We start from the raw sequence: 19,062 nt of genomic DNA, 5'->3' as shown, positions 1-19,062 counted from the left end.
CATTTAGAAGAAAAGGTGAACTGTAGCTCCAAATAATACTACTCTAAATCTGTATACTATTAATTTACTATTGGGATCTGTTGGATTTTCCAACCACAAAAAACGCGTATAATTGCGATCTTCTTCACGCAACTGTACCATTAAAATGCCTTCTCAATATCACCAATACAAGCAAAGGTGTTAGTTCTAAATTGCAGCAGGACTGAGTAGATCAGCCGTTACGTGTGGTCCAGTCCATAGCAATCATTCAGACTTAATCCATTTTTACCTTGTTTGATGAGCAATCAAACACTATTCTTATTGGAGTAGTGGCACTGTCTTTAAGCACTCCATGATGTGCCAAGTAATGACAATCCACATCAGATTTATTATAGATCACCTTCTCAATGAATCCTCTATCTTCTGCTCTTGCAAGATTTCTGATAATGATCCAAAGTAATCCTCCACATCCTTCTGAAACTTGATGGTCTGCTGTCGAAGTCTGCTCATGGCTAAACCAAAATTTGTCTTCAATCTGAATCTATTGGTTCTCCCACGCAACGCCACAACATACTGTTTATCAAATTTCAGAATATGTTATAGTGCTCTCAAAGTCCTTTAAGACCCTCTGGTCTTGTTCTCGCAACTCACTGCAATCTATTCCCAATCTGTCCAAACTCCACAATGCGTCCAGATCAGTCTTGGGTTTATTTTTCATTATGAGTAGCTTCAATTTCTTCAGTTTGTACAGCTAGCTTCAAAATTGTCACATGAGTCTCCCTAGTGGGGGAAGCACTGCATGTGCCTGTCACACATAACCAATATGGTCGGCAGCAATATTAAGTTTCTAACCTTTTGAACCCTGGATGCAAAATATTGTAAACATTATCAACCCCTATTAACAATTCAATAGTTGATTGATTCTCAACAGGCAAATCAAATCTTTATCAGCCAAGTTGATCTTAGTTTTACATAAAGACTTCAAACTTCTCTTAATGTCAAATTTCTTCGCATATTCTGGCAGCTCATCCACCACTATGCAGTCCATTATTATCAACTTATCTTTATGCGGTATGCTACGCTTATCATCTCGTATTCATTGAACAGGTTTACTAGTTAGATAACCTCTCAAGGCTATCTTTTCAACTTCCTTTGGACCTATATTGCAGTCTCTCTAGAGCTGATCTTTTAATGAACGGTTTCTCTCTGCACAAGTATCCAACAGCCCTCTAAGTCGTACCATGCGACCTTTCTTCCCTTTCATGGGAATTGTTGCTGTTGGCAATATGGATTGCTTACCTGACTTATTTGGTTTGTCCTGCTCATTTACTGATAGCGTTCCCACTTGTACACCACTTTGTTTATTCTTGCTTTGCTTTCCGTTTGGTCTTATCACACAAGATGCGATGATGTCTCATCTTACAACCATTAATGCAACTTGGTTTGTCACAGTCCACACTAAAACTGTTCTTAAGCACACACACATAACTGTAAAGCTCTAATGCGATTCAACTTTTCATCTCTGGTTGTGTAAGTTTTGCACTGTGTCCACCAATGTTCTTTATCACAAAGAGCACATCTTTTGGATTGCTGATAACTGGACTTTTTTACATTTCCCTTGGTTTTTTGTCTAACAGCTTGGATTGATTTACAGTGAATGTTGATATTGACGACAGGTTTTCAGTTTTATTCACATCAGTTGAAACAAAGGTTCTTAGATTGCAAATTTCCTCTTCTAGGTATTTTTTAAAGGTGTCTAATACCAACCAATCGTCTCCACACCTACGCTTCACCGTCTCACTGACGCTTTGAGGCAATTTGGTATAGAGCAAAATAGTATAAAGCTCATTTAATTCCAGCTTTTCACTTTCAAGCGATCTTATTGAGCATTCAAATTAGCTCTGAAAGTTTGCAACGATTCAGAATTGGCAGCAGGAGACTCCATTTCTAGCAATCTTCTCACCAGAACATGCTTAATCTCATCTCTCTTTCCATAAGTAGATAGGAGAAGAGCTACAGCTTGTGGATAATGGCAGCCTCAAATTTAAATCCAGAGATTAATTTCGAAGCTTCTCCTGTGAGCAAACTTCGTAAATATGAAAACTTCTGAATTGGTTCCAAGTCTTTCCGCTGATGTACTGACACATGGTATAGTTCCCAGAAGAATTCCATTCTAATATACCTCCAGAGTATGTGGAAGATCCAGTTTGGGCAATCTAACACTGGCTGTAGGTAGTGGCGGTGGTTGTATTAGCGGATTTAGTAACTTCAAACTGTTAGTAATAGAAGCTATTGAGTCTGCCGATGTGTGTACGGACGTCTCTTGCATATTCAGCTTGATTTAACATTTCATCAGACATTTCTTCTTCTTTAACTGAATCCAAATTTGTTCATCCCAAAACAGAACTTTGTTCAAATTATCTAAAAGAGAATCCCTAAGGAAGTTATAGCATCAATATCAGTTGAATCGATCACTTCGGTCATCTTCCCAATAAAACGTGTGATAACGGATTTATAACCGCCACGTCTACGCGTCAACGACTCCATCGTGCAAGACCAAACTCAGAAAATACAAATACAATATAATATTCAAATTTTCAATAATTAATAAATATGCATCCAACTATAATAACTGGGTTCAAAAGTTAATTAGCAAATTTTCACAAAAGTGATTCATCACCCAATAATTTAATTTTTCTCCCAAATTAAACAATCAATGAAAAGGAGAATTTTATTATACGTGCGTAGTGGAATGTGCAGGCCCTGTCCCATACTTAACCCACCCGCCCTAATCTGAAGGGGAAGGACGGGTAACCACGATCCTACTCACTTCTACCACCCTTTACTTTTCACATATTTTTTCTGACTCAACGCAAATACGTTGAGCCAACGCCCTGTAACTTTTATGATGAAAATGAATCCCATCTCTTGCTAAATCACATTCTGATAATAAAGTAGGGATCACCCTAACTCTTGTATCTCGCTTTAATTTTTTGTTAAATATGTTTTTTCTTTTTTGATAGTTTTTCGGCAGAGGTTCTAGATGGTGTTTTACGTATTTCTATTAACATAACAAAAACCTCTGAATTATTGACTGTACGTAGACTTTCTACCAATCCTAGAATATTTTTGTGAACACTATTCACCAGGCTAGGGTTATCTCCTGGTACATCTAAGTCATTGCTACCTATGAACAAATAGTGATACTAGGCCCATAGGTAGTAAGTTCGGTTATCAGGCCAGGTGTCATAAGGTTGGTTGTAAACCAGCCCTGGTCTACCAAATGTCTTATATTCTAAGGGTTCCAATAATGCCGATCTACCACTATTAAAACAATTCTCCATATGGGTGACATGAGAATGTCCCACAATAGCTACTTTACGATTCATTATTAAATTGTTAAGAGAGATATAATATTCTAACAAGAGAAAAATTTACATTAATTCAAAGTAAGGGAAAATAACAAAACCAAATTTAAGCTTAAGGCAAGCAGGACAAGGCCTTACTAATTTAGTTAAAACTTCATATTCAAAACTGTTTTAATCAAACCTGAATACCCTCTTACCTACAAATGGCGCGAAAAAAGTAAATTTAATGTTCCTTGCGGCACCTCAAAATGAGAAAAGGAAACGGGTTAACCACGTCTGGTTATGTAGGCAGGATACCGCATACTAATTTAAAGAAACGCGCAAAAACAAAATGAGACAACAGGTTATGGAGGGCAGGCATTATCCAGCAAAACATCAACACAACATAGTTAATAGCAAGAAAACACTGCATAAATGTCCTACAGAATAACCAACGGTACTAATCTTACAACACGTGGACTAACCAAAGAATTATATGATCGGCGTTCAAAACTAAGAAATTCTTCTGAAAATCTCACAAATTTCACATAAACCTGGTTAACACGGCAACATATTTCTGCGGACGTATACTAAAGATTCACAAAACTGGCTTACGACATCATATATACCGCGGACAAGTACTACAAACTTTACCAACTTAGCTCACAACCACCAAAATATACTACCGACATATCCTGGTCACGGCACCAAATATTGTTACTCATTAGGGTCAAACAAGCAACAACATATAATGACTTCAGTCAATTACAGAAATTACTAATTACCAGATTGTCGTTTAAGAGAACTCAAGACCCTTTCTTTCTCTACATAAAGAATTCATTGGCGTTGTTGTTACAGACATGAAAGGACATATATACTATATTCTATTGTGTTTTGCCCCCGAATTATTACTTACTAGTTTAACATGAAGTTGTTGCCGAGTTCGGATTACAATAGGCACGGGTAAACACGATACCACTAATATATCAATCTTACCCAGTCACGGAATCCCACGCACAGATATGCATATCCCTAGCGATTTATCCCAGTCAAGGCAAATTAAATACTATATCAGATAATACTCATCCAAACTTCGGTTGATTAATCCATCCACTTCAATAAATGCTGGGAAGGAACGACATCGTAATCGAAGTGAAATCCTTTTCACTCTGATTAAGTTCTCCCGTTACCAACCCACTCTACCAGTACCAATGTTTGAGAAACGACTGACTTCATACCCTTTGCTCACTTCTGTGTCGAAAATAATATGTTCGCTCTCTCACCCAAACACACGACTTCGGCCTCGTTCGCTCACGACAAAATTAACAACAAAACGAACGAAGCCACCAAACCAACACGAACCGAACGAAACTATCAAAACAACTTACATCGCATGTTAACCAATTATACAAACCATCACAAGACAATATTCCTTTGGTAACACGCTTTATTACAATTAAATATAAATAAAACATTCATTTGTACACAACCTGCACATTTCCACTTAACGCTATGTAATATAAAGGAACATTTTCCATATACAGCCATGAACATAGAATATTCAATAAAAATTGATTTTCCATGTCGTTATTGTAAGTAACGACAGTCGCTGTTGTACATGCAGTTTCGTCATGTCTCGAGAAAGTGAAACTGTCTTCCTGGAGAATTCTTTTTGTCTCTCAGCCAATGAGGAGTCGTGTTACATCCCGACTTGAGAGAAAATCTACATGGACGTCTGTGATTGGTTAGTAGTCTTGAAAACGCGTTATTTACAAAAGGGCTCTTGTTTTGTTCAGAGTACTGAGTATGCATCTTTATTTTCGTATTATAGTGACATTGTTTCAGTGACATTTTTCAGCATTTTGAGGATTGAAGGTAAATATGTACAGTATTCGTATATTGGTAAGATATAACAAACCATATCTGTAAGAATCTTTCCTCGGTAATGACGTTAAATGTGGAAACTGACGTCATTAGGGTCCAGTTGTTGGTCAAGTGTAAAGATGTAAAACTCTCTTGAAGCAGTTAAATGTTAAATGTGTGGGCTGGTTGCCGCCTCTTCCTTTCAAGTTTAGTTTATGGTACTGTTGACGCGAAGATCCTTGGGCAATTAATAGGGATGCTTGCTAGCATATAATGTCACATATAAAAAAATGCGGTAGATCTATATTACTATTCCGCGGCGACTAGACTAGGCGTGGTTTTTCTGTGCAGTTTTACCTCCTGAACAGGAATTTTGAGTAAAATTTAGTCCGACGACTGTAATTACCCCCAGGGGCCAGTATTAAACACGGGGAAATACATTGGACGCCTCAATCCCTAGTAGATGTCGTATTCGCGATTACGTTCTTTGCAGTCCGTGCGGAACTATTGTTTAGAATTACCTTCAAGAAAGCTATCAAACAGCAAATATGAGGCAAAAACTCAATTTCTTTCACGTAATTCACTGTTAATACAGGTAATATTTTTGCAAGTCAAAATAGCAAAGGTTAGCCAAAATCAGGCTAGTCGCTTTCAATGTGCAGTGTTAGAACCCTGAAATGTGGTCCTTAGAATAGTTTTTCGTAAGGTTTTGGTAATTCGGTTAGTACGAGGGTGACCTTAAAAATTTTTGGTAGGATCAGGCATATGAAAAAATGTTATAACTAGTAAAAACTCATTTTTAAATACTTTTATCTTTCAAATTGTTAGTGCTTTGTTATTTTTTTCTTTGGTAAAAGGGACTACGTATTCGTGAATGAACAGTGGCATTGTTTGTCTTAAAACAATTAGTAGAGCTTATAGGTTACGAATCATAACTACCGTGTGTGTGGTTCTTCGAAATCGTTGTAACCATTGATGCAAGAAATTCGGCTGAAAATACTTGGTATGTGCTTTACGATGTGGAATTGTACTGATGTTGAGGAAAGCTGTTAATGGAAAATTAAAGGGGATGGAGATAGTAAAGAAGACAGGATGATCAGGGATTATGTAAACCATCGTGTTTGGTTTGTAATAATAAGTATCGTAGAAGTTGGCATATAAACCTAAACTACCCGAGTTGCAGAGAATACAGCTTAGAAAGGCATGCAGTGTTTAAACCTAGAATACTGCCAAAAGTTTATAAATCAGGCACTCTCTAAACATGTCGTAAAGTTTATTAATTAAAACTTAAGTTTAAGAAAATTACCATTGGAAGAAAAAAAAAATAAATAATATCGGTCACAATGACCAGCTGATGAGTTGTCAGGATGGATGGATCCTTCGTGTGCTTTCGTTCGATCTTGACAGAATTTTAAAAATCCCCCCCCCCCCCCCCCCCCTCTCTCTCTCTCTCTCCCCGCAATTCTGGAATAATTTTCAAGAAAGGAGAAATCGTACTGTAGTTGATTTAAATTTTCTTCTTTTAACCTTCGATATTGAAATATACTGTGTGCTGCTGATATTGAGTGTACACAGGACTGGGTGTACAGAGATAGCTCGGACCTTAAGAATTCTTTGTTTATAGAATTCAGTTAAAAGGTATACTGTAGTTTCAGCAAATCTGTTTACCACCAAAACCCTAGTTTCTTTTTTGGCATGTCACTTGACAGTAATGGTCATTCAGAACTTTCGGGACTGATACTGACAATGAAAGAATGAAAAATACTTAGTCCTAGATTACCTTCAGCGTCTGAAAAGTTGTTAGGCTTATGGTAAGAAGGCTACTGGTTCGTAACCGCCAAACTTTCGGAGAAGCTTTCAGCGTCGTGATGTTTTAAACGGGTAAGATAATAGACAGTAGGTTAAGCAAGGACTTGATCTACAGCAAGAGCACCGCGCCGAGGAATATTTTTATGATACAGTTCTTAATATAGACAAGTGTATGAATGCATTGCAGGAGAGATAGTGTTGAGAAAATGCATTGCAGAGAGAGAGATATGTGAGATGCATTGCAGAGAGAGAGAGAGAGAGAGATAGAGAGAGAGAGAGAGAGAGAATGCATTGCAAGAAAGAGAGAGAGAGATTGTGAGAATGCATTGCAGGAGAGAGAGATTGTGAGAATGCATTGCAGGAGAGAGAGAGAGAAAAATTGTGAGAATGCATTGCAGGGGAGAGAAAGAGAAATTGTGAGAATGCATTGCAGTAGAGAGAGAGAGAGAGAGAGAGAGAGAGATTGTGAGAGTGCATTGCAGGAGAGAGAGATTGTGAGAGTGCATTGCAGGAGAGAGAGATTGTGAGAGTGCATTGCAGGAGAGAGAAATTGTGAGAATGCATTGCAGTAGAGAGAGAGAGAGAGAGGAGAGAGAGAGAGAGAGAGAGAGATTGTGAGAGTGCATTGCAGGAGAGAGAGATTGTGAGAATGCATTGCAGGAGAGAGAGAGAGAAAAATTGTGAGAATGCATTGCAGGGGAGAGAAAGAGAAATTGTGAGAATGCATTGCAGTAGAGAGAGAGAGAGAGAGAGAGAGAGAGAGAGATTGTGAGAGTGCATTGCAGGAGAGAGAGATTGTGAGAGTGCATTGCAGGAGAGAGAGATTGTGAGAGTGCATTGCAGGAGAGAGAGATTGTGAGTGTGCATTGCAGGAGGAGAGAGATTGTGAGAATGCATTGCAGTAGAGAGATTGTGAGATGTTTGCATAGGTGGTTAGAGAAATTTACCGTAAATTTGTTGTGTGCTTATTCAGAGGAACTGGCACCAAACATGGCGTTCCGCCGCTGTTTTTAGAATTGAGAAAAAAGGAATACGTATGAATCATTGGGACTGTACAACCATCCTTTGATGTCTAATCAGATCTCTTGCAATACTGGTTGTTTGAAAGTTGATGGTTCCAGAGTTACACTGCATTTGTTAATTGCCATTGGTTTTATTTAAAATCACTTACTTGGGTTTGCTAGTAATTTTGCAGTAAAATTGCTTTCGGATTTTATAACTCAAGTGGGTTCTTGAAACTTAAGGTATATGAGACCGCCATTTTATAAATGAAGATCAACCGAAGATGCCGGTAGTTGCAGTTCTTTAAAAATCCTTGAGGGGAAATGTTTGGAATTGCACGAGGAGAGTCTGGTTTATTATGACTTTACTCAACAGAGTTTGCTAATGTTAATCTAAATCATTTTTTTCCGGTCTGTGTTCGGTCACTTGTGTTTTCGGAACGTTAGGTAGATATCGATTCAAATGTAAATTCACTCATGTTAGCATGTTGTAAACTGACTTCATATAAAGCTGGCACACTTTTAATTTTTTTTCGGTAAGAGGTCGTTACTTACATAATCAATAGAGGCAACCTTAAAAGTAGCCGATACGTATTTTGGAGTATAAGTTGCGTTTAAAAGGGTAAAACATCTGCGAATCAGTTATAAAGCTATTGATCGTTGGCGTTCTTACTAAACGGGGTTTGAGAATAATTTAGTTGTGGATATTTTAGTTTAATCCTGATTTAAGAACTGTTCTTATCCTATATCTTAAGACAAGGTGGCCAGTTCCATTTTCTTGCCATAGTCAATTAATGGAAACGAAGAAGTGTCGGGTATTGTCGGGAATTATCCCCAGAACATAGTCACGAACACTTTAAATCGAATATTATAGTTAGTTATCTACAAATAGTTTATTTTCACTTACAACGCTCGCAGCAACAAGCGTGAAATAAGTTTCAAGAGCACGGTGTAATTAATATAATGATTGAATTTCAGGGTTGCAACTGCGAAGAAATAATAGTTTACTTTTATTTCGAGCTCGGTAACTTGAACAGAAAAGCCTCCGTAGGTGGGTAGTGCAGTCAGTGCACATCATGCGGTGCACTGTAGGCATTACTTAAGGTTCTTTGCAGCGTGCCTTCGTCCCCAAGCTGCAACCACTTTCGTTCATTTTACTGTGCTTCCTTTCATATTCTCTTTTCGTCCATCTTACTTTCCACCCTCTCTTAACAATTGATTCAAAAGGGCAACTACGAGGTTTTCCTCCTGTTACACCTTTCAAACTGTTTACTGTCAATTTCCGTTTCAGCGTTGACTGACCTTATAGGTCCTAGTGCTTGGCCTTTGGCCTAAATTCTGTATTCTATTAAATTCAATTGAAAAGAAAAGTTTTAAGATTTAAGGGGTGGAAGTGTATTGCAATAGTTATACTAAGTTATTGTTAGGAGGGAAAGAAATAGTGTAGTATTGCAAAGAATTGAATCAAGGCCCTCTGGATTTGTTAGGTCTTGGTATAGGTAGTCGCTCTGTCGAACTTCAGTTTGAAGTAAAACTCAACTATATAATTATTCCTTCTTGCCTTGACCAAATCATTGGTCAGACATTAGCAAATGGCTTTTTAACAAGCATTGTTTTTTCAGTAATCCACCTCTTAATTGCTGTCGCTGTAGAGAACAGTTACTTAATGTTTCTTCTGAATTTAGACTAAAAGAAAACTCTGATGTTGTATTACAGTCTGAAATAACTTTTGAGTATGTAGTGACTATTTAACGAAGCAGTTTTTGCAGTAGGTTGCAGCTTCTGTAAACCCAATAACTTCTAAAACTGCTGATAGCTGAATGTAGTGGTTTAAAAAACTATATTTATTCTTTCAGGAAACTCTATTATTACTGAATGCGATGGTTGAAACTCCTGCATAGCCGGAAGACTAGCAAGTCAAAGAAGTTTATTAACAAGACTTCAGGAGGTATGAATTACTAGTTGTGAAATCTAAAGACACCACCGAAGGATTTTGAGTTTTACACCAAACTGCTTCAAGATGCACCAGAATTTTAACAAAGTAAGTATGAATATTATGCATCAGATAACTGGTAGTATATAGGAAACTTAAATTAATAGACCAGAGGTTATGAGCGGTTTAATACCGATTGGATGTATGATGATATTTAGGGCTAAAGCCCAGGCACTGGGGTCAAGAAGGCCATTCAGCGCCGTAATGAAGGTTAAATAAGTTGAATTATGGTAAATGAATGAATGAATTAGTGAGAGATGATTCATAAAATTAGAAGTGACTAATAAATAAATTAAAAATATGAATTTTAATGAATGGAGTAATATATATTAAAAATAGTTTTAATGTCTTTAAAAATCTGTATGATTTATAAAAATTGAATGAATTAGTGAGAGATGATTCATAAAATTAGAAGTGACTAATAAATAAATTAAAAATATGAATTTTAATGAATGGAGTAATATATATTAAAAATAGTTTTAATGTCTTTAAAAATCTGTATATGATTTATAAAAATTTATCTAAATATTATTAAAAATTTCTATACACTTTAAAAAGGAGATGAGAGCAGAAATGTCTGCTTCATCTCCCAAGATATTTGAGAGGGATTTACCCTGGAAATATCTTTCTCTTTGGTTAGAGTATCTGGGGCAAACCATCAGAATGTGCGCCACTGTTTGTATCTCGTCACAGTAAGCACACACTGGTGGGCTGCTTCCTTCTAAAATAAACTGATGGGTTAAATAAGTATGCCCAATCCTTAACCTCGTTAAAATAACCTCTGCTCGTCTGTCAAGCTGGAATGACGAAGGCCATGGCTGTGTATTTTTCCTAATACTTCTGTACTTACTGTTATTGGCAAGAAGAGGAGAAGTCCACCTTTCTAACCACTTACTTAATACAAAAGACCTAATAGGACCTTTTAGGTCTGTATGAGGCACTTTCCTGAAGGTTGTTTCTGGCAGAGCGCTAGCAGCTTTTGCTTCCCTGTCTGCAGTCTCGTTTCCGTGAATCCCCACGTGAGAAGGAACCCAACAGAAAGAGACCGACTTACGCAGACAATATATACGAAAAAGTGACTCCTGAAGTTTTTGGATTAATGGATGAAAACTATTAAATCTTTTGATAGCTTCTAAAGTGCTTTTAGAATCAGAGTATACGACAAAATTAGTGTCACTACTCTGAAGAACTAAATCTAGGGCAGAGACTACGGCTGTTAATTCTACAGTGAATATTGATGCAAAGTCAGGTAATTTAGCTGTATATGCTGTATCACCAAGGATAACAGCACACCCAACACCCACTATTCGACTTTGATCCACTGTATAAATCTTCACATAATTGGCAGGGTACGTCGTGCTCTTAAGAATTTTCCCCTAATCTCTTCTTTTCAGTACAATCCTCCTTCTTAAAGGATTTCTGCATACTAATGCTTCAGGAATAAGCCATGGAGGATTTACAGGATGTTTTACTTCCAGGGACTTTCTGGATTTCTGGGATTTGAGATGGTTATCCCTAACATCCTCATTCAGTCTAATTTGGAATGGTTTAGAAGCTCTTGTACCAGAGAAATTCCTCGAGTCTGTTTCCTTAAGTACTTCAAAGGAGGGATTTTTGGGAGCACTTTTCATTCTAGCCACGTATCGCAACCCTAGCTCTTGCCTTCTTAGATCTAGGGGAAGATGATCTGTGTCGACATATATGCTTTCAACAGAGAAGTTCTAAAAGCCCCTGAGCATATTCTCAACCCCATGTTCTGTACAACATCCAATTTCCTTTAGCTTAGTTTACAAGCTTGAAGAATAGATCTGACAGCCATAGTCTAGCTTGGAGCGACACAGTGAATCATATAGCCTCAAAAGGGATTTTTTATCAGCCCCCCAACTAAAACCAGAAACAACTTTTAAAATATTCAAAGATTTTTTCACATTAATCTTTAGGGCATTTATGTGGCTGGCCCATGTTAGTTTGTGGTCAATAATCATCCCCAGAAATTTTACTTCTTTCATAAGGAATGATAGATCCTCTTAAATTACTAAGGTGTGGGAACTTCTTCCACACGTCGGCATCTGGTAAATCTTACTGCAACGTTTTGGAAGAGGAGAATTTAAAACCATTCTCATCAGCCCACTTAGTAATTGCGTTAATAGACCTTTGCAGATGTTTTACATACTAACAATGAATCATATCCGTGCAGTATATTGCAAGGTCATCAACAAAAAAGTGAGCATTTAACAGGAGGCAAGATTTTTTCAACCACATATTATTGCCACTGAAAAGAGTGTTACACTTATAACGTTCCTTGGGGAACTCCTTCCTCCTGCACAAAGGTTGGAGAAAGAGTTTCCCACTTTTACCTTAAAAAATCTGTCGTAAAAAGGAATATATAAATCTGATCATTCTTCCACATATGCCCATCTTGTGCAATTTTTTCATGATGCCAATTCTCCAGGCAGTGTCATATGCTTTTTCCGAGGTCAAAAAATACTCCAATGGTCTGACATTGTTTGGCGAATCCTTGCTGGATTTGGTTGGTCAGCCTCAGCAACGGATCAAGGGTGGAGCGGTTTTTCCTGAAACCAAATTGAAATGATGATATTAATCCTTTAGTTTCTAAGTGCCAAACTAGTCTAGTATTTATCATTTTCTCCATCAGCTTACACACACAGCTGGTAGAGCTATGGTCTATAGCTGGTGGCTAGGGAAGCATCTTATTAGGCTATTTAATTGGAACAACTATGGATATTTCCAGTCTTTGGTAAAATTCCAGTTCCCATTTTTTGTTTATAATCTTCAGTAAATATTTTTTGGCATCGTCTGGGAGGTGTTTAAGCATTCATATATGATTGATCCTCACCTGGAGCTGTGGATCACTAGAGGAGAGCGCCTCCCGTAATTCTCTCAAGGAAAACCTGTAGTTGTGGTTCAGATTTTCCTGAATCGAATTCCAGAATAATTTCAGAATTCCTTATTTCTGAAATTCTCGAGAATAATTCTTGGCGCTGGAAACTTCAGAAAAGTGTTTTCCTAGTTCAGTTGGCAACTTCAGTGGGCTCTGTGATTCAGAGTGTCGTTAATTTTAACCTGAGGGTAATGGGGACGTCGAACAAATTTCCCACCTCAGTTTCCTTATTTTGCGCCACACCACTTTCAGTGGAGTCTTTGAGTTTATTCCATTCTTAATATAGTAGAGCCAACCTTTCTCTTTTGGCTCTTATAAAAGCGCCGTTGCTTGGAAAGGCTAAACGCACGTTTGTAGATTAATTTAGACTGAGGAGAACACTAGTTTTGTAACTTCTGTAGCACTCCTAGTAACTTTCCTCAGAATACCACAAGTCTTATTCCACCAGGGAACAGCAGGTCTACGAGGTTTGCCTTTTGTTTTGGGAATCGAGCCTTCAGCACTCTTCAGAGTAGATTCAATAAAGTAATCATAAGCATCTAGATGAGATTGAAATGACTCAAACTCCCTATCTAGTATGACGCTCTTACTGAATTTATCCCAATCTGCCTCCTCTACCTTCCACTTCGGTAAAACTTCAGATGGACCATTCACAGCATATTTTAAATGGATCGGGTAATGATCGCTCCCATTTAAATTTTCGTTAACAGACCAACTAAAATCAAGGTGGAGCTGTTGAAGAGATATTAAGGTCCAGTGCAGAGAAATGATGATCATGAATACTGTGGAAAGTCATTGACCCATTATTATATAGGATAACATCATTCCTATCAATAAAGTCTTCAATTAATTTCCCTTTACTGTCTAGAAACCGACTTCCCCAAAGGGGGGGGTTGTGCATTAAAATCTCCTAGGAGAAGTAAAGGAGCTGGAAGTTGGTTAATTAAGGACTGAATATCACTGTTTAAAACAAGATCTGGTGGAAGGTATAAGGAGCAGACTGTTATCCTCTTTTCCAAGATGACTGAAATAGCAACAGCTTGTAGAGTTGTATTTAATTGTATTATGGAGTGCTGCAGAGCTTTATTAACAATAATTGCAGCACCTCCATGGGCCCGACCACCCCTTGGGGGAGAGGAGTTAAATATTGAATTATAAGGAGATTATAAGGAGAGTTGCCTAACATTGTCTCCTGCAGGCATATAATCCCTGGATTGAATTCATGAATTAAGACTTTGTCTTCTGCACGGGCTCTGAGACCTTTACAGTTCCACTGAAGGATGTCAAACATGAATGTTAAGGTGGTAAAAAGTGCTACTTCCCACTCCTTTGAGGGGAAGTACTGTTCCTAGTGTGGAGAGGAAAGTTCTCCTTTATAAGTGACTGTTTCTTTAATCCCTTTTCATTTGAATTGGAATTTAGATTTTTTGGCTGATCATATTTCTGGTTATGATTCTGATCAGAATTTCTACTGTGATTCTGCAAATCACAAGGTAAAAGTCTTTTGTCTTAGGGCGACAAGACTGATCAGAACTCGTATGTTTTTGGGCTGAAACTGCTTTTGGAACCACCTTTCTAGGTGGAGAGATCTCTTCCAAAACACTGAACCCATTTGAGGTTTTTATTTTAAAGCCATCATTATTTGGGGATGTATTCCTTGTGCGCTTCTTGGTGGTGGTAATTATAATTTTGCTTTCATTTTTGTTTGTGGCTGTGACAATTGATGGCTCTGAAGTAGCTCTATCTAATTGGGCTTGGTCCATTGGTTTATTCTTGTTGGAAGTGTTTTTGGAACAGCTTCCTGAGTTATTGATTGATTTTGGCTCCCTTTTTTTGGGAGGAGAGCCTGCAACTATCATATTAGTCACCTTTGTATTGACTTTGGTAGGTGAGTTTCTGTACTTCTTGAAGTACAACTTTGGTGGTGGAGTCCAAGGCCACTAGCAGATGAAAATTTCTTGACAGATTGGGGATTTTCATTATTTACAGTCCGTGAAGTAGCAGGTATGTGATGCCTATTATCAGATACAGTTATTAGTTGCCTTAAATTGCTGGAACTTTTCATAAGTTTTATTACTGAAGCATAGGTAGAGTTGGCACTTTTGTTTGCCCCCATTACCACACTCTTTGCTTCGCTAACGCTGACATGTTCGTTGTCAGCCACTGCCAATACATCTTCAAATCTGTATCTGAGGCAAGTCCTAGAATTTGGAGAGTGATCACCCTTACACTGAAAACAGTATTGGGCTGCTACACACTCGTCAAAATTATCATGCTTGGCAGAGCACACAGAACATCTTTTGTTGTTTTCACACGAGTTTTGAATGTGGCCATATTCAAAACATTTGCGACACTGTTTAGGATTTCTCTTATATCTTTTAACCTGCAATCCTCTCATGGCCAACAATGATAGTATCAGGTAGGTAAACTGGAGGAGGAAGGGTAAAAGGATAGCTGCATCCCCTCCAAGTTAAACGTTTTGAACGTGAGATAGGTACACAAGGAGGACATCGATGGAGAAATCTCCTCCTCTTCAAAAACATTGCAGGTCTTTTGAGTATACTACCCCTTTCAGTGTGTTAAAGAATCTATGCGATGCAATAGATTCGATATTTCCACTTTCAGGAGGTTTAAAATTTGATAGTAAAATTGCTTGGGTTTCATTACCAGCTTTTATTAGCAAGTTCTTTCCATAACGCTTCAAGTTTCCAATGGGAATGGAAACCTACCTTGCTCTCGATACATTCAGCAGCTTTATAAAATTTTTTCCTCCTCCTGTGTAGCTAGCAACATGCCATATAGGGGTAGGAAGCGCTCTGGTACATGGGGCTGGTCCATGTTCTTCGTTCTTAGGGATAAAATCAAACTGCTCATCATTTAAATTTTAACTGAAAACCACTTCGTGCTAAGAACCGAATCCTTAAGAATGTGGCCATGGAGTCGTTTGTTTGTGCCTCACTGGCTTCCAAGGGTGAGGAAAATTTAAAACATAAGCAGAAAATGAATTGCTTGTCTTTTGCCAGAACTAATTTCATTCTTTCTACTTTACCAAAATTGTTTCATTACACTGTACAAACACTCATAATCTAATGACAAGTTTATATTGGTGCAATGAAGGACTCTATTATTAGGATCAAATCCACCAGATTTACTAACACCCTGGTGTCTCAATGTTTGGTTCTGTCCGATAGCCGAGCTCATATCCATCTTCAAGCCAGAAGTCGTTGCCAGTGCCAGTAAGTCGTCGGATCCAGGGGAGGGAAAACTTTTGTCAAAATCCATAGAATTATGCGGTTCATATTCAGAAGTCCAAAAAGTGCGCACCCAAAAATCCAAGAGCCCCGCTGAGACCCCAACAGCCCACATCAGAAAGGGAAATCAAGGCAGCCTAAATGCCCAAACTCCTCACCCCAACTAACCGCACAAGAAACAAAGCGATCCCAGGATACTAAGCAGCACACACAGACCACCTCACACAAACCGGCTCACTTACACACCCAAAACTGCTTGGTTTTATCAAGAAAGTATCGTGGATCAGTCGGGTATTCACATTCTCCACCAATGGCACAAGTGAGAGTTGATTCCCAATAGTCCACCCCTTACCCTACCCTTACGGGATAGCACCAATACGCTTGCAGAGGCCCAGGTATAAGCCTGTCCGCCTGCTGGGAGTTCTGCCCCCACTAATGGGGACCGACTCCCCACTCCAAACGTATTGGTGGGCTTCCGGACAAAGGCCAGGAGTCCCATCCCAAACACCAGCCCCCCCTGGATTCCGATGGGCTGATGTTTGGAAATGGTTCCGCCCTCAAGGTAGCAATGGGAGGGTCCCATCACTATCTCTTGGGTCCAAACCATATCAGGTGGCGACTCAACCACCACAACTCCCACAATTAGCTTCGAATGCAAACCCCTTCCAAAACACGATCCCTTCTCAGACTCACCTAAGCAGTAAAATTTATCAAAAGTGGAAAATTCCACATAATTAATCCAAATGCTAATAAAAAATATTACATGAAGGAGAAGGATGTAGTAAGAATGAAAAAATTGCAGAAAAAAGGAAAAGTTCTGACTAATTTAGTTGGATCAGCAGCTGGGGCCCCAAGGACAACTGAGAAAGCAACCCCACCAGGCATCAGAGCCCAGCTGCTGGTCCCTAAGCCCCCTACCCATCTAGGGGGTAATACCGATTGGTAAATTGACAGGTTTCAGAGACAACATCCGCTTAAATCTACTAACCCAGAGAGGATTTGAGCCTAAATGGTTAGGTATTTTGAATCCAAGAGGTGAATGGTTAAATCAGTAAAGAAGTTTGAACACTCATTTTTCTTTAGATAAACTGACTTAAAGGACTGTTAGATGTTACGTATGCAGTAGTATTGATATAGTACTTGAGGTTTAAAGTGTTAATGCTATGGTATTTGCTGACGGAAAAAATTGTCAGTTACATTCTTTTGCCCGAGTTTTTACTGGAGAATTTAGTTGTCTTCAAAGTGATGTTTTTCTGTTTTCTTCAGTTAATGACACTTATAATCTTGCTTGGTCAATGAGATGGTTTTGAAAATTATCTAGAAAAGTATTTCCCCTTAAAAATTCCAGTACTCTATGAATCTGGTCAGCATTCTAACTTAGCTGGTGTAGGGAGTAAAGTAAGGAGAGATGCACAGACAAAAGATAGATGCAATATTAATGACTACAGAAAGTTAAACATACCTGGAGCTTTGTTGATGTTACAGCAGATAAAACCCATGATAGAGTATAAAGGCAAAAATTTATGTTGTGAGAATAGGGCGTGCTCCCAATCAATATCGAATCTCGTTTCCGAGTTTCTAACAAGAGTAAAAGTTATGCAGACTCCTTTTACCAGAAATTTTGCATGGCTTTACTTATATTTATCCACATTTTTATTGTTTTAAACAATTTATTGGAGTTTAAATCGGAATCTGGTCAACTATTCACAGACAATTTGTGAATCTTCAATAATGCAATAACCCACCAGTTTGTGGAATGTGTGTTTACACCCGACAGGAGGAAACTGGAGTAATCCATTAGGGCTAATACAAATATTGTAGTTCCTGAATTTACACTTATTTCGGATTGCATATGTTAATTGCCCTTCGATTTAATTTTCAAGTTGCGTTGCTAACAGTATTTCAGTTTGTACTTTTCTGGAATACAGAAACATTTGAAACTGATCCCTTATCAGTTTTAAGTTGCCTTGTATTCTTTCACAATATTTTCTTGTACTGTGAAATCACATCTGGTATTTGAAATTACTGAACTCATTAATTAAGGGGGTTCTTGTGGGTTTAGAATTTTCAGGCAATTTGAAATTTTGCGATTGAAGTGCCGGTTAAATATATTTTGCTCAGGATGACTCTAATTTAACTATAACGCTTTGAAATAAAATAGAGAGAGAGAGAGAGAGAGAGAGTGAGTCATGATTTATAATGTGACTCTTAACCTAATTCTAACATAGGCAATTTTCTTTCAGGAAAGAAAGACTGAAAGAAGATTTGAAACTATCCTAAGAAGTTCGTGCCTGATAGTCAGATTGAGTGTCCGGTTAGTCAGTCACTTTTTTAAATCCAAACATAAATTATCTTTAACTTTTCATTAAAGAGCGACTGAGACAAGACTGCACCTGCCCCAAGAAACGAGTGCCTGATAATCAAAATGGCATTGGCCAGACAGGTAAGATCATTCAGGAGTGTCAGGGTATATAGTCGGAGGGAACAAGAACGCAGCCAAAGAAATTCCAAGGTAAATTTAGATTTTTTTTTTTCTCCTTACTGCTTTTCGTCAGGAGTGACAGTTTCATGCTCGATACTGATGTTAACCCTTTTCAGACACACTATTTCTGCCAAGAATGTGTACGTTTGAAGTTCTCGGAGACAAGGGTTTTGGTTAGATGGAGGTGAAGGGACTCTTTCAAGAATTTGTCACCATTTTCTTTCAACAGTAGTGGAGACTCTAATCCTTGAAGACTGTCCGGTTTTCAAGATGTTTAGTTAATATTTTTTGGAATAATTTAATATTTTAAATGTTGTTTAGCATTGTATGCTCATGACTGGGGTGGTTGATACTTAACTATTATGGTATTTTGTTCTGGTATTTACTAAAATTGTTGATAGTATTTGCGATTAACAAAGCTTGATAGATTGGATT

General features: G+C 38.0%; 1 long non-coding RNA gene across 1 annotated transcript; it reads left to right on the top strand.

Annotated features, from left to right (window-relative positions):
• Positions 1 to 5,093: 5,093 nt before the first annotated feature.
• On the top strand, positions 5,094 to 18,581 carry LOC135202050 (uncharacterized). Its single transcript, XR_010311658.1, has 3 exons — positions 5,094 to 5,201; positions 9,856 to 10,040; positions 18,389 to 18,581. It is a non-coding gene; the product is annotated as an uncharacterized LOC135202050 (long non-coding RNA).
• Positions 18,582 to 19,062: the final 481 nt, after the last annotated feature.

Source organism: Macrobrachium nipponense, chromosome 30 (genome assembly GCF_015104395.2).
Source record: "Macrobrachium nipponense isolate FS-2020 chromosome 30, ASM1510439v2, whole genome shotgun sequence".
Lineage (NCBI taxonomy): Eukaryota > Metazoa > Arthropoda > Malacostraca > Decapoda > Palaemonidae > Macrobrachium > Macrobrachium nipponense.
Note: the sequence above shows the minus strand (reverse complement) of the source record. Positions and strands in the feature narration are given on the sequence as shown.